General features: G+C 38.8%; 2 protein-coding genes across 3 annotated transcripts in view; one reads left to right on the top strand and one right to left on the bottom strand.

The window, feature by feature from the left end:
• 7B2 (Secretogranin_V domain-containing protein 7B2) overlaps positions 1-8335 on the bottom strand; it is a 240206-nt gene extending 231871 nt beyond the window's left edge. The window contains exon 1 of the mRNA XM_067791364.1: positions 8076-8335. The gene's annotated coding sequence lies outside the window, so the exon portion shown is untranslated. The remainder of the gene's footprint in view (positions 1-8075) is intronic.
• P5CS (Delta[1]-pyrroline-5-carboxylate synthase) overlaps positions 1-17007 on the top strand; it is a 958896-nt gene that overhangs the window by 33164 nt on the left and 908725 nt on the right. The window lies entirely within an intron of this gene.

A 17007-nucleotide genomic window follows, 5' to 3' on the forward strand; every position in this document is an offset into this window, starting at 1 on the left:
AGTTTCATCGCTTTATCCGCCTTTGGTAATGAATTATCGCACTTTTTAGATTTTTCGAAATTTTCGATATCGAAAAAGTGGGCGTGGTTATAGTCCGATATCGTTCATTTTAAATAGTGATCTGAGATGAGTGCCCAGGAACCTACATACCAAATTTCGTCACGATACCTCAAAATTTACTCAAGTTATCGTGTTAACGGACGGACGGACGGACATGCCTCAATCAAATTTTTTTTTCGATATTGATGATTTTGATATATGGAAGTCTATATCTATCTCGATTCCTTTATACCTGTACAACCAACCGCTATCCAATCAAAGTTAATATACTCTGTGAGCTCTGCTCAACTGAGTATAAAAATATACAAGAATTGCTCGTTTAATGTTATAAGATATAAAACATACCTACTAAATTTTAGATGCGAGATTACTACACAAACTAAAAGATATTCATGAAAATGTAAATGTCTTCTTTGCTTTTCCTACGCATTAAGCTTATAAATGTTGATATACGGTTATGTGAAAAATAATATGGTCTCCCCTTATATGATTATATATAATGGTATAGTTCCCAAATTATGTTTATTTATTAGTTTTTAATAATTCCAATTTAAAATATCACTTATAGTTAAAACGCTCCCAACAATTAATCAAATTTTCATTAGTTTTCCAGACTTATTAAAAACTTTCAAAAAATTTCTGAGTGTGCAGTTTTGCAGCTCATCTAACTGTAGTGTATGTGAGGTCCTCATGGACCGGCCAGTTCAACCTAACTGTATTGTAATAATGTGCAAGTTTCAAGCGGGTGTTCGCATTTTTTTCCATACACCGCTGAACAAAATTTATTTTTATATGGAAGATATGGGCAACACCCTCGGGGAAAAAACAATTAGCGGTAATTCTCACTTGAAACTTGCACACTATTACACTAAAATGGAAGGAGCTTCAAGACTGCACATTCAGAAATTTTCCTGAAAACTGTTAATAAAAATTTCGAAAAATGATAAAAATTTAACTAATTCAACTTTAAAATTTGTATAATTATATATATGTATGTGGTTTGTGTTATAGTTTGGACTATGTTATAAATGAAAAAAAGTTATAAATGAAAAATGAAAAGGTCTTTCATATACAAAGTTGTTATGCACGGGGTTTGAACTCATTTGTAAATTTGTTTATTTTTTCACAAGCTTTTGACCACAGGCGCAAGCAGTAGACGCTATTACTATCAAAAGTGAGAACTCACGGCCTTGCCATCGAGAAAAAATGTATGCAATTTTATCTTAGAGTTGTATTTTCAAGCAAAGTGGTGAAATAAATAAGTTAAATGATTTTGGTTGAAACTTTATTTTGAACCGAACCGAATCATTTTTTTGGGTAGTTTTCGGTTCGGTTTTTGGAGTTAAGAAAAAAAACGGTTCGGTTCGTGGTTCGGTTTAGAGCCCCAAAATAGCGGGTGGTTCGGTTCATGAACCGGTTTGCTACCCTGGTTAAAACACTGTTCGATGACTTCAATTCTTTGCCTCGATATTATGATTCAAAAATTTATTCTAAGTACATGTACATATGTGTATAACATTATTTATATATTTAATATTATGACGAATATTAGTGACACTAAGTGATACTCACATCATTAGTCTGATGCTAAGTAAATGAAGCCACAACAACAATAAAGCAGGCAGTCACTTGTATCTACATAAACGAATCAATCATTATGTCTAGACATATGTATGTACGTACACGCAGCGGAGAGAGACGCACAAACACATGCATATATCTTATCTGAGATGCACCCAAAAGTAGGCAATCGTCTGTGGAAGTATCACTCACATATACACGCGCATGGGCTATGCGAGAAGCTATAAAAATCGTGCATCTGTAGTTATAGCTGAGAAATTTATAGCTGGTAAACAAATAGCAAATTCTAGAAATAGAAACGCCTAGAAATATGTCAACGAGGATAACACAGAGTATAAAAGCAGCAGCTGTGGCACGACGATTCAGTTTGATTTAAGCACGCTATCTGTCGAGCAGTAGAAGTGTTATTGTGAAGTATTTTAATAAAGGCCATTTTGCATTATTGCATAGTGGAGTTTTTTATTCAACAATTTAGTGATACGAACGTTTGTAGAAGGTTGCCAATAAGAGGAATTCCAGTAAATTCGTTACAATTGGTGTCAGAAGAGGAATTGTTGAATAAATTCCGAAGATTGCGAATACAACTTGGACATGGGAAAGTTGAGTGATTTGAGGATCCAGCAACTGAAGAAGGAGTTGGAGAGCCGTGGATTGAATACAACCGGCAATAAGCTCGAACTTCAGGCACGACTACGAGACGCTAAGGAGTCGGAGAGAATTAATGTGCCTAAAGAACAACAACAACAATGATGTCTTTCATCCTGATGGGGACGAGACAATAACAAAAATTTAAGAGAAAAACGAAACATCACAGACAGTTACGAGCACAGACTTGAGCAAGATTTTGGCTAAAATATCTGCTCAAACATCGAAAATGGCAACTCAACTGGAATCACAGAAGACACGTATAACATCCAAGATGGAAACTCAACTGGAAGAACAGAAGGCATATATGGCATCCCAACTGGAATCGCAAGAGACACGCATAACATCCAGGATGGAATCACAAGAAGAGCGTATTTCAGAAATGTCGCAACAGATTACATCCAAGATGGAAGCACAAGAGGAGCACTTATCATTCCAGGTGGCACAAATGTCTTCGCAGTTAGAAGCACAGGAAGCAAGGGTAGCATCAAAGCTGGAAGCACAGGACACAATATTTGTACAGCTGGAGGACAAAATTGATGCCGAGATAGAAGCTTTTAGAGGTCGGATACAGGAGTTGCAAATAAATCGCCCTGCAGTTTCAGCGAGTAATCCAAAGGTAAAGACACCATCCTTTGACGGTTCTGTTCCTTTCCAGGTCTTTAAACTACAATGTGAGACGACGTCAGCAGTGAACAACTGGAATGCGGACGATAAAGTTGCTGCATTGTTCGTAACATTGAAAGGGCCTGTAGCTGACATCTTACAGACTATTCCAGAGTATGAACGGAACAGTTATGAAGCATTGATGGCCGCTGTCGAGAGACGTTATGGGAGCGAGCATAGAAAACAGATAAAACAAATTCAGTTGCAAAAACGTTACCAAAAAGCAAATGAGACATTGCAGGAGTTTGCTTCGGATTATGAAAGGTTGGCTCATTTGGCAAATGCGGACGCACCCATGGAGTACACCGAGAGCATAAAAATCCAGAGGTTTATAAACGGCATACGGGACGTAGAAACGAAGCGAGCGATATATGCAAACCCAAAACCCACATTCGCAGAAACGGTATCACATGCTCTGATTCAGGAAACAGCGTCGCTTCTGTGTAAGCCAGTTTTCAAAGCACGCCGTGTGGAAGTGGAAAGGCCAGGCTGGGTGAACACAATATTGGAGGCGCTGAAGGGATCACAGCAGAAAACTGACGGAGTTATGAAGTGTTTCAAGTGCGGTAACCCAGGTCACATTGCACGTCATTGCAGCACCGGTCCTGGTAGTTCCAACTTGAGTGGCCGCAAACGCAAAGCTGGAGGAGATGGGGAAGAGTGTGCCAGATGTAGAGATCGAGTGATAGCTCCAGCTGTTGAATGTCATGTGATATCTATCTCGCAAAATCGACCAGTCTTACCGTCAGAGGGAATGTGGGTGGCAAAGAACGTGTACTGACTGTAGATACGAGCGCATCACATTCCTTAATCCGATCTGATTTGGTCAATAGGAGAGTAAAGCCATTACCTGGTGCAAGGTTGCGTACGGTCACTGGCGAGTATAACCAAATCCAAGGAGAAGTGATCTGTGAAGTCTTAATTGGGACGTTCATGGTTCTACACAAATTCATTGTGGCGGAGATTGTTGATGAAGTCATATTGGGAGTGGACTTCTTAGTTGACCATGACATCAGGATCGACATGCAAAGAAGGAACTTTGCGCTATATGAACCAGGTTATACCACTTAACTTTAGTTTGGAGAAAGGGTTCAGCAGTAATCGCTTACTAGTGGAGAAGACTCGACAAAGACCACGAAAGTCAAAGGTAAAGGTTGATGGATCGAATGAGCCAAGTAAAGCGAAATCAAAAGTACCTGCGAGAGAAACACTGGTATTGACAAAACCAAAGGGACGCACAAAAACGAAGGAAAGAATTTCCCAGAAGGAATGCGAGGGTAGTTTCAAGCCAGGGCGCACTACTGTTGTGAAACGTGGGAACGATACTGATTATGCGAAGCCAATCCGTTAAGCGCAAGCTGTGCGAGTAGTTCATTGGCCAAAGAACAGAGTGTGAGGGAACGGCCCAGGGTAATGAGTAGTGGGATGAAACACAGGTACGACAATAACTATAATTCGGAGGGTTTCTTGGAGGGAGATTTGGTACTGCTATACAACCCTCACCGGCGGAAAGGTGTTCCATCTAAATTTTGGTGCAGTTGGGAAGGCCGTGCCGAGTTGTGAAGAGGATGTCATCTACCGCATACAAACAATTGGGAAACCACGAAATAGAAGGGTGGTTCATTTGGAGAGGATAGCAGCGGTTAGATCGGGAGATTTGTCTGATCGGGACGATCAGACTTAGGTAGAGGGCAGTGTGACGAATATTAGTGACACTAAGTGATACTCACATCACTAGTCTGATGCTAAGTAATTGAAGCCACAACAACAATAGAGCAGGCAGTCACTTTTGCCTACATAAATGAATCAATCATTAGCGTAGAGAGACGCACAAACAGATGCATATATCTTATCTGAGATGCTTCCACAAGTAGGAAATCGTCTGTGGAAGTATCACTCACATATACACGCATATGGGCTATGCGAGAAGCTTTAAAAATCGTCCATCTGTAGTTATAGCTGAGAAATTTATAGCTGGTGAACAAATTGCAAATTTTAGAAATTGAAACGCCTAGAAATATGTCCACGAGGAAACCAAAGAGTATAAAAGCAGAAGCTGAGGCACGACGCGGCTCATTCTATCTCTTTCTCTGCATCTCTTATTGCCAGTCCCAGAGGGTGGTATGTATTTTATTACAGTCCCAGTCCCACTCCGAGTCTCAGTCCCAGACCTAGTCGTAATCCCAGTCCATATCTGGATCTGTACTAAAGCACTCATCAACAGCTTTCATTTGATACCCATATTGTATAAACACTGTCTAGGCATTCACTGGCCGACGTTTTGGCCTATATCTCGAGACCCTAGTCACCCAGGGGTATGGAAATTACTCTTTACTAAAGCACTCATCAACAGCTTTCATTTGTTATCCATATTCTATAAACACATTCTAGGGGTACTCGGGTCCACGTTTCGTTATATCTCGAGACGCTTTACGTCGATCGCAACCAAACACACATTTTAGCCTTTCTTTTTATATATATAGATTTTTATTTTTCACACTTCACTATAGTATTAAAACGAAATGCAGATTTTCGTTGCTTTTGAAATTCGGCTTAAAAATTGCACATGGAACAAATAAAGACTCTGCTGAATTAAAAAAAATGTCTTAGTATCTCAAATCACGGGCCCCCTCGGAAACCCCGGGCCCCCCTCTCGCTGGCCCTGGTGATGTGCTATACTTGATATCATTCGCTATAATATTTTTTTATTGATAAGCACGTTGTTTAATTAAACACCAACCAATTACACGGAAGTATATCCGCACCAGCTGAAAATGTGAATGACGGTGAGTATACGTAAAATTTTATTATTACGTATAAACTAATACAAAAATTTGCAATAAAATAATACTGCGACTACAAACTGTATAACCTATCCTATATTTCAAGTTAGATCAAACTACACACGGGATGCAAAACAAATTCAAAATCGGTTCAGTAGCTTAAGAGTCCATTGGCCTCAAAAATAGTGACACGTGTAGGTATATAGATATACATAAATTTAAAAATTATACGCAAACATGTGTTTTTTCTGATTACACAAAATTTCCGTTCATAGACTAAACAGAAATAAAGCTATACGCCAATAGAGGAATCAACTTGTAAACATGGGGGTTTTGGCCCATATCTCCAGAGTTTGAATGCATATTAGAAATTTTAAGTGCGTATGAACCTACGTGGTTGAGTAGACCTACGAGTTGCGGTATATCTCGCCAAGAGTATATTTTCACTGTCAAACAATGCAATTGGTGTTACATAATGATGCACTAAAATGCAGTTTTCTCAAAGAGCGCTCGAAGAATTTTTTTTTAAATTTTGTTGCTCACAAAACAGGAATCGGCGAAAAAAAATTTGAGGTGGTTTGACCTCCCGCACACGAAGCTACTTTCAAGCGTCGCTACAAAAAGGAAACAATTCTGGAAAATATCTGTTTAGAGCTGGAGCAGTAGTATGGCATATTTTTCGTTGCAACTGCTCCTCTGGAGTAGCACATGCAAACACTGAACATTTTTTTCCGTCAAACAAAATTTCAAGTTTTTTTAAGATTTTGTGTTCGAGTTTCAATATAAAATTAACTGAATGTCCTTTCTAGTTAAGAAGGATTAAGTGGCTGGCTGGACAAGGCCACTATAGAAAGTGTCTGGCAATCAGGCTAGTGACTTCTAATATCGTTAAGAAGACAGTATATGACAATCAGCCTTTATAAAATGGCGAAAGTAAAATCTAATTCTTGCACATTTTTTGCTTCATATCTGCTAAAGCCACTATGATTCGAGCTTCATAGTGTCCCAACATTCCTACTTCAGGTGGAAGTATGCGCTGACGAAATTTCAACCTTTATAAAATGACGAAGGTCGGGCTCTTAGGCTATGACGAAAAATATAAATTTAGTGAAATTTTGCCCATATTTAGAAGAAAATTGTAAAGGTTTGAAATTCGAAAGGAAATGAAGATATCACATTGAATTTTGGCATGGAGATTGTGCTAACTTCTGCTTAGACGTGAAAATTACAAATTGAACCGATCGCCTGATTTTTAATTGACTATTGTGGTCTCATTCTGTATCTCTTTTTATCACCCGCTGAAGATAGCCAGCGCTATGCGTCGCCAAATAGTAACCAACTTGAACATCCTCTCAGGTCGTTGACGGATAAGATATCACATTTGCTTTATCCGCAATGATATATACACAGGCCCGACGAGAAGGGGAAGGTGCGGGAACGGGGGGATTCCCCCCATGCCAGGCCTTTCTCAGGGGGCCCGCGGTTTAGAGGTACTAAAACATTTTTTTTTAATTCAGGAGAGTCTTTAGTTGTTCCATGTGCAAATTTTAAGCCGAATTTCAAAAGCAACGAATATTGATAATGATTTTTTGCCTAGGCCTGAGCAGACAATAAAAACATCAAACAAATATGTGTTTCTCGGGGGGGGGGCTGCGAGTTAGAGGTACTAAAACATTTTTTTTTTTTAATTCAGGAGAGTCTTTAGTTGCTCCGTGTGCTAATTTTAAGCCGAATTTAAAAAGAAATTAATATTGATAATGATTTTCTGCCTGGGCCTAAGGAAACAATAAAAACATCAAACAAAAATGTTTGTTTGCATGAATCCGAAATCGTTAAGTTTTCGTAGTGACACTGATGAAGGTTCATCTTCAAAAAGTCTTCCAACAATACCACCAACTCTGTATCAAAGTCCAGATTATTTAAACAACTTCGATATAGGTACCGTGAATAATGAGTTTTTGCGATCTGAAGAAGTCAACGAAATAATTCGTCGAGGTCATCAAAAGTGTCCTGTTATTTTTCCACGTGATTGTCATGACGGGACACTTCCTACCTCGTTGTTAAACAGAATTTTTATTTGTTTATTTAATTATTTATTTATTTATTTAATTCATTCAGTCTAAAAACATGCTTTCTTACAGACTAGTTAAAAATAGAAAACAATTCAAGCTTAAACTTATATAAGCTGTTATTAAAATTAAGAACATTACCGAATCGATTTGCCAGATGTATAGTCCTAGTTATAGGTTCATTCATAGCATAATTCGTTTTATGAGTTATTTCGATGTGTTCAATGCAATATTGAACTTGACAAAAAGGGAAATTTGTTTTATCACTTACGTGGATGGCAGGAACAAAGTCCGATTGAGATTTTCCGGTAAATGCTGGAGCACCCTACCTTCTGGTGGCAATTACAGTGGATTGTAGATCAATTTACTGTCGTAGTATGATATGGTCGCTGAAACCTTTTACTTCCACAAAATTAACTAAAACTCAGACCTTTTGGGTATACAATTATTATTGTATAAATAACTTTAATTTTAGTTTTATAATTTAAGTACAAAGCTTAATTAGAGTGAAAAATGTATTTCTGTATCCAGTGAAAATATAGAGATGAGTGTTTTGTCACTTGCGAACGGGAAGTCATCTGCATAGCCAAAACGTTGCAAAGCTGTGTTCTATTGGTGCTAACGAATTGGATCCTTGCCCATCCGATTCGTTGTACCCATCAGATCATTTTTACTCCATACTGATAAGTATTATAAATCGATTGGTTTTTTATTTGTTGATGATTTGATAATGCGTCAAACATACTCCCCGCGTTGCACCAAGTGAAAGGGCAAATGCATAGTTGCGAAAAAGGCGAAATTAAGTTGTGTGTCGTTTTTCTTTAGACTCTTCTTCTGTTTGATTCACAGGATTAGGAAGTAAGCATAGTTTATTTATAGGACGATCCAGAGTTGTGATTGCGGTTTTGACGGTAACTACTCGGGTTAACCCATCGCGACCGGGATGTAGTTTTATGACTTTCCCTAATGGCCATTTCGATGGAGGGTAACTTTCGTCGATGAGAAGGACAATTTAACCAACTTCAATGGAGGTTGTGGGTAGTTGCCATTTGTAACGCGATTATAGTTGCTGCAAGTATTCCTTTTTCCATCTGTCCCAGAATTGTTCAGTTAGCCGCTTTGTTAGTTGCCAATGTGAAAGACGAGATTGAGACACCTGAGCTAAGCTCGGCTCAGGTAAACTGGCAATGGGTCTACCAACGAAAAAATGATCTGGTGTTAGGTAGTTCATATCATCAGGATCATCCGTAATTCTGCACAGGGGTCAAGAGTTGAGTACAGCTTGAATTTGTCGTAAGGCTGTTGTAAACTCTTCAAATGAAAATAAATAGCTCTTCATGACGCGTTTCAAGTAATGTTTCATTGACTTTACTCCGGCTTCCCAGTGACCGCCGAAATTTGGAGCAGATGGTGGATTAAAACGCCATTGGGTTCCATCCTTTGATAATAAATGAGATAGGCGAGACATCTCGCTTGATGCTGAACTGAAAAGTTGTTTAAGTTCTTTGTCAGCGCCAATAAAGTTCGTTCCTTGATCACTAGTTAGTGTTTTGCTTACACCGTAGATTCCGAAAAACCGTTTGTAGGCTGCAATGAAAGCTTCAGCTGTATAATCAGTCACTAGCTCAAGATGTATGTATGAGGTAGCCGAACAAATAAAGAGAGCAACATATGCCTTATATGTAGTGCGAGTGCGACCGCGACGTCCTTTTAAGGTGAATGGACCGGCATAGTCCACCCCGGTATGCTGAAACAAACGAGCGCTATTGACTCTTGACGACGGGAGTTGTCCCATAAGTTGTTGCTGGCGTTCAGCACGATATCGAGCACATACGATGCAGCGAAGAATTGATTCTCGTACCGCTGCGCGGCCGCCCAAGATCCAGAACCATTGTCAGAGTAAGGCGAGCGTGGAACGTTTGCCTCCATGCAGCGTGCGAAGATGGATGTCTAGAATAATCAGCTTAGCTAAGTTAGATTTTCGTGGTAAAATATATGGATGTTTCGCGTCATATGGTAACGCGGAGTTTTCAAGGCGTCCCCCAAATCGAAGAAAGCCGTCAGAGTCCACAAATTGATTGAGGTTACGAATGGAACTAGAAGTTTTTGCAACCGTGGTTTTTGTTTTAGCTAGAAGCTTTATTTCTTCCTTGAAAGCAATCTGCTGGACGAATTTTATCCAAAATTGTAAAGAAAAAGTTGCATTGCAACTGATAGCCATTAGTCATCGTTGATCATTGGGAATCGGGGAGCCTTGTTCGCGAATCAAAAACACCATGAGGTGACGCGTAATAATTTGGTTAAGTCCGAATAGTAGTCGAGTAATACTGATTCGGAATCATCAGTTTTGGTGTGAAATGTGGATTTGTCTTTCCTTTTCCTTGCTTCTGTTTCTGCTTGTTGGGATTTCGTGAATTTATTCGTCGGCCAAACCATGCTATCCAACTTAAGCCACTGGGGACCGTGCCACCAGAGTTCGTGTGAATGCAAATGACGAGGCGTCATACCACGTGATGCACAATCCGCGGGGTTTTCCTTACCCGGAACAAACCTCCAAATTGCCGTTGGTAGCCTTTCTTGAACGAAGCTCACTCGATTTGCTACAAAGTCCTTCCATTTTGAGGAATGATTCGTGAGCCAAATGACGGTAACTGATGAATCAGTCCAAAGCCAGACAGAGGCCGATGATAGATCGAACGCATCAATAACGTTATGTGTTAGTCGGGTGAGCAGGACTGCTGCGGTGAGATCAAGACGAGGAATTGAAATTCTGGAAATAGGAGTTAGTTTGGTCTTTGCTTGAACCAAATTCACTGTAATGTTGTCCTCATGTAATGATAGACGACTGCGCTCATGGCTGCTAGAGATGCGTTAGAAAAGCCATGAATTTCGACTAAAGCAGATTTAGCAAGACCTAGATGCCGAGGAATTGTGAGAATGTTCAAGTCTTGGAGGCTAGACTCAAAATCCTTCCAAGAGTTTTGTAACGAATCAGGGAGTTGTTGATCCCATTCAAGCTTGTGATGCCAGAGATTTTGCATGAGAATTTTTGCAGTGACGACTATCGGAGAAATAAATCCTAGAGGATCAAATATTTGCGCAATCCTAGATAAGACATTACGTTTTGCAATGGTCTTAATAGAAATAAAGTTGTTATAAAAATGAAGCTGTCAGACTCGGGATTCCAGCTTAAGCCGAGGGTTCGAATAATTTTTGTTGAATCAAACTTGATGTTGGTTTCAGTAGCCAAGAGGTTGGGCTCCAGATGTGTGAGGATCGTCGGTTGATTGGTACTCCATTTCTGAAGGTGAAATTGACCAGCGTTGCAAAGTTCTATAACTTGGTTGACCAATTCGACCGAGTGATAGCATTGGAGTCGCTATTGGAAATCGATGTCCTTCGTCAATAACAAGCTGCTTAAATGCTCTTAGGGCTTAGAAGGGTGCACATGATTGACCATAAGTTACGGTGCGGAGATGGTATTCGACTAACTTCCCATTTGACAACCGTAGTATTCTCTGTAAATCCCAATCATCCTGGTGAACCAAGACGCGACGATACATTTGTTTAACATCAGCCGAGGCCACGTTTTGGAACTAAGAAAATAATGTAAAACATCGGTAAGATCAGTTTGGAGTTTTTCCCCGGTGTAAACTATGTCGTTGAGTGACTTGCCGCTCATTGTTCGAGCTGAACCATTAAAAACAACTCGTAGTTTGGTAGTCGTACTAGATGGTCGGGGCACGCCATGATGAGGCAAATAATATGTGATTGATATAGGTACGTAGCCATAAGGGACTTTGGACATGTGAAGACTGGTTTCGTAATCGTTCAAAAATTCGGTATACATTCGGGCGTATATAGGATACGAATTGCGTTTGATCGTGAATCCCCTAATGCTGAAACGGATTGTTTCAGAGGTAATCGGACAACGTACTGTCCAGTTTCGGTGTCGTGTGTGCGTCCTTTGAAAATGCGTTTCGCACGCCTCCTCTTCTGGAGTCAACTTAGATCTTAGCGTGGTAACCCCCTCCTGTTGCCAAAACCTTCGGATGAGATTATTTATTTCGTCATCATGCGAGCAATAATGAATACGGGCTGAAGGCATTGCTGGATTTTCTGCGATTGATCCAGAAAGAATCCAGCCAAAAACTGTAGCCTGTGCAAGCGGAGTATGTATTGGACCTTTCCGAAGACCGTTTTGTAAGATTTCGGAGTAGACGTCAGCGCCTAAAATCATATCAATTTTGCCAGGTGTGTTAAATGTGGGGTCAGCAAGTTGTAACCCTTTAAGGTGAGCCAATTCTGTGCATTTAGATTCTCTCGACGGTAAAAATGCAGTAAGCTTAAGTAAAATGAATGCAGTAACAGTGCACGCGTATCGTTTTGTCGCTAATGAATTTAAGTTGACAGATACTACTCCGCGAGTGGTGGAAACATGGGAGGCGCCTACGCTAAGAAGGCTAATTGCGGCCGCTGTACGTTTCAATCGAAGAAGTTGAACCATTCTTTCACTGATAAATGACAGTTCGGAACCTGGATCAATCAATGCGCGCGCGATGTGACGCACGTGCTCAACTTGAATTTCTACGAGTGCAGTTGCTAACAAGACATTGGAGCGTTTACAAGCTCCTGCGGTGGCATGGTTGACGACAGCGGCTTCCTCACTACTGTTTGACTGCAAATCACTCGATTGAACGGTTGATGATTGTAAGTCATCAGTCGATTTGGTAGGTTTTGTAGGCTCAGCGGCGATTTTTAATAATACGAAACGATTTTGTTGTAACTGGACTTTGGACTCGAGGGACCTGACTTCGGCCATGTTGGGGGAACTAATTTATCAACAGGAACCGTTGCTTGTGTTAGATTAGCCAGATCAAGATATCCGGCTCGAAGGACCAGCTTGTTCAATGCAATATTAAACTTGACAAAAAGGGAAATTTGTTTTATCACTTACGTGGATGGCAGGAACAACGTCCGATTGAGATTTTCCGGTAAATGCTGGAGCACCCTACCTTCTGGTGGCAATAACAGTGGATTGTAGATCAATTTACTGTCGTAGTATGATATGGTCGCTGAAACATTTTACTTCCACAAAATTAACTAAAACTCAGACCTTTTGGGTTTACAATTATTATTGTATAAATAACTTTAATTTTAGTTTTATAATTTAAGTACAAAGCTTAATTAGAGTGAAAAATGTATTTCTGTATCCAGTGAAAATATAGAGATGAGTGTTTTGTCACTTGCGAACGTGAAGTCAGCTGCATAGCCAAAACGTTGCAAAGCTGTGTTCCATTGGTGCTAACGAATTGGATCCTTGCCCATCCGATTCGTTTTACCCATCAGATCATTTTTACTCCATACTTATAAGTGTTATAAATCGATCGGTTTTTTATTTGTTGATGATTTGATAATGCGTCAAACACGATGAATAATCTATTATGCCGAAGATCACGCAGTGGAATATATGGAATGAACAAATTAGATAAATCGGAGCAATTTATGCTCAAGTTTATTACATTATAGGCAAACATTAGTGAGATACAAGTTCTTCTGTCGTGCAAAGCCTGAAGACCAAGCAATTGCGCCTGCTGGTATACGGTGGGAGACCGTCTGGCCAGTGAAGCATCCGTAAAGCAATTTTCGTAGAAACTTTTTGAACTCTTTATAGGAGTTAGATTCATAAAAAGGATTCCATATTATTGAACAATATTCAAGGCGACTTCTGAACAAGGAGATATAAAGTGCCTTCAAGGTCATAGGATCCTTAAAGTCACTGGTGTTTCGTCTAATGAACCCAACCATTGCAAAGGACTTTGCAACAATGAAGTCAATATGACTGGAAAAAGAGAGTTTGGAGTCAAAAATGACACCCAAATCTTTAATCTCTTAAACACGATTAAGAGATTTAGCATTTAGTTTGTAGTTAAAGTATGTCGCAGTTGTCTTTTTGGAAAAAGACACAACGCAGCATTCGTTTGTATTTAAAAATAAATTATTGTCTGCGCACCAACCGGCAAAAGAGTCCAGATCAGATTGCAATTTAGTGCAGTTAGAGCTATTACGGATCGTCAAAAATAGTTTAACATCTTCCGCAAACATCAAACACTTTGCGAATTTGAATTGCTGGGGCAAATCATTTATGAAAATTAAGAATAACAGAGGGCCACAATGGGTACCCTGCGGAATACCTGACCAGGCGTTTATATACCGAGGTGACTTGTCGGCTCCAATTGCCACATAGAGCTTTCTGTTCGATAGAAAACTCGTGAAGAATTTCAACAAGTTTCCATTGATGCCATACTTGGCTAACTTGCGTACTAGGATAGTACGATCAACCTTGTCGAATGCTTTCGAGAAGTCAGTGTATTTGACGTCAAGTTGCTCAGAGTTCTCTAAAGCACCCACAATTTGATTAGTAACTAAAGCTAAATTTGTGGAAGTAGACCTACCTGGGAAAAATCCATGCTGACACTCCACTATAGCCTTGCCTACGTAATCGAACAATTTACGTTGGAGTACGTGGTCGAATATTTTTGCCAGAGTACTCTGTTTAACAATCGGTCTGCACTTGCAAATGTCATTGCGGTTACTAGACTTAAATATAGGATTTATGGAGCATAATTTTCACGAGTCCAAAAAAATTCCGCTGTTCAAGCAATTTTGAAAGAGATGAGCTAAGGGTTCTGCAATGGAGTTTGCGCATATTTTGAAAAATATCGGAGAAACCCCCACAGTATCTGATTTTGCACTACTTGTCAATTTAGAGATTGACAAAAGAACATCATCTGCGGTAACAACGAAATTAGAAATTTGGCATTGGTACCCAGAGTAAAATATAGGATAAGGTGAAGAGGTAAATTTTGAATAAGCTTTTTGGAATGATTTAGCAAATAAGTTGCACGCATCCTGTGGATTACTGGACACCTCGCCATCATACTCCATAGTCGTTGGAAAGCCATTGGTTTTTCTTTTGGAGTTAATAACGGACCAGAAGCTGGATCGCTTTGACTTTAGTTTTGATTCGAGTTTAAGCATATATTACTTAAAAAGACACTTATTAAGGAAATCGAATTGCTTTTTAAGTCTTATATAGCTAAGTCGATCAATTTCTTTACAGCTCTTTCTATGTTTTTTAAAATCTTTAGTTTTTCTATTTTTAAGATTATTTAGTTTTAGATTAAACCAGGGTGGCCTATTCAATAAGACCTTACTTTTTAGAGGTACAAAACTCGAAAGGGCTAGTAAAAGCCTCCGCGTAAAAATTTCATAGGAGGCCTCCGGGTTTCCGGAGAATTTAAGAAAGGTCCAGTCAGTAGCTATGAAGAACTCGTTTATCGCCACACGATCGGCCTTGAAATAATTATATTCCAATGTAGATTGGGCAGGTTTTTTATAAAAATCAAAATTTATAGCCAAAGCACTATGGTGAAAACTACTTCCCAAAATTGGAAATGGACACTCAAGGCATGATATTTTTAAATCAGCAGATCCAAAAACTAGATCTAAGAACCTACCATTCTTATTTGGTTGAGAGCTATATTGTTTCAGACCGTATGAAAATAAGGTGCTAACAACTAGCATGTCGATGTCGGATTTAATATTTGAAAGTAAAGTATTACAATCATTAGACCAAGATATATTACTTAAGTTGAAATCGCCTAAGTATATAATTTCATCACACGGATTAGCATTATTGACAACTCGACTTAAGTTATCCATATGCTTCTGGTACATAGCAATGTCACTACTTGGTGGAATATAGGACAATAGAAAAATTATTTTTTATTACTAGTAAACGTAACGCATATACAAATTTGTTCCACGTCACCGTTATAATAATCAATATTAATTTGTATAAAACATAGACCAGATCTAACCGCAATTAGGACACCGCCACCCCTTTCAAGCCCGGTGGCGTTAGAGCAACGATCATTACGATATACGTAATAATAATTATCGAAAAACTCATTAGATGAAAAATTTTCAGTCAACCACGTCTCCGTCAAAGCTATTATATCATATTCATGTGAAATGACATTACTATATAATTGCGATGATTTCGTACGCTTTCCACTTACATTTTGATAGTAAAGCGTATATTTAGATTTTAACTCAATAGGTCTAGGAATACCCACGTTAGATTCAATGTTTACGATTTCCGAAGAACCGGTTTTTGGCGGAACCGAAAAGGGCAAACAGCCACACCAGCAGGCCAAAGCTCAGGTTTGAGCATACTGTTGAACCAGGATTCGGGAACACCTAGTTTAAAGGCGATTCAGGTGATTCTACGGCAGTGCCATTCTTAATTAGACTGTGGCATGAAAGCAACACTTTCTGCATCCCAGAATGTTTGGAAACATATTCAATTATATCATTTTCCGTGACTGATGGCGAAAGAGAAGAAATGTACAGCCACTTAGTTTTGGTGGCAACACAAAGTTCAGAATTTGCATTTGAGCCAACAATGCGAACATGTTTATCGTAAAATTTATTTTATGTAGCAGCTACCTTCTGACGAGCAGGTTGCCCCTCATTTTCGTTGGTAGTGTTCTCGGTACGAGTATCAGCAGTTTTGATATTTTCAACATCACTAGGATTGTTATTATCGTTAACAATAACAACACTTGCATCAGTTGGTTCGACAATTTTCGAAGACGACGTAAAATTGTTGTTGCCAGCGAGAGCAGAATTTTGTACAAGAGGGCGATCACAATTATCATTTGAATCGATGTTATTATTTGCTTGATTACAAACCGAAGCATAATACTGTTTTCACACAGACGGCTTATTGAAAAATAAAATTAAAGAAAAAAAAACTTTTTTAAAAATAAGCTTTTATTATTTTGGTTAATAAAATTAACTAAAAAGTAAACAATAAATTGACTCTAAAGAAATATAACACTTTATAAGTTCATTGTAAGCTTATACGATAATTAGGCTTTTTCGTCTGCGACAAAAAAATTCTATATTGTACATAATTATATATTTTTAACATTAAAACTTTACACCTAAATTATTAAATCTTACAGTTTATATCACAGTCCTAATTGTTCTAATAAAAAACGTGTTAAATTTTGATGGTATAATTAAGAACATTTAGGATCTCATTTTCTTGCTATCGCAATGTAACACGCTTTTATTAGAACAATTAGGACTGTGATATAAACTGTAAGATTTAATAATTTAGGTGTAAAGTT

Source organism: Eurosta solidaginis, chromosome 5, assembly GCF_040869045.1.
Source record: "Eurosta solidaginis isolate ZX-2024a chromosome 5, ASM4086904v1, whole genome shotgun sequence".
In the NCBI taxonomy this organism is placed as follows: domain Eukaryota; kingdom Metazoa; phylum Arthropoda; class Insecta; order Diptera; family Tephritidae; genus Eurosta; species Eurosta solidaginis.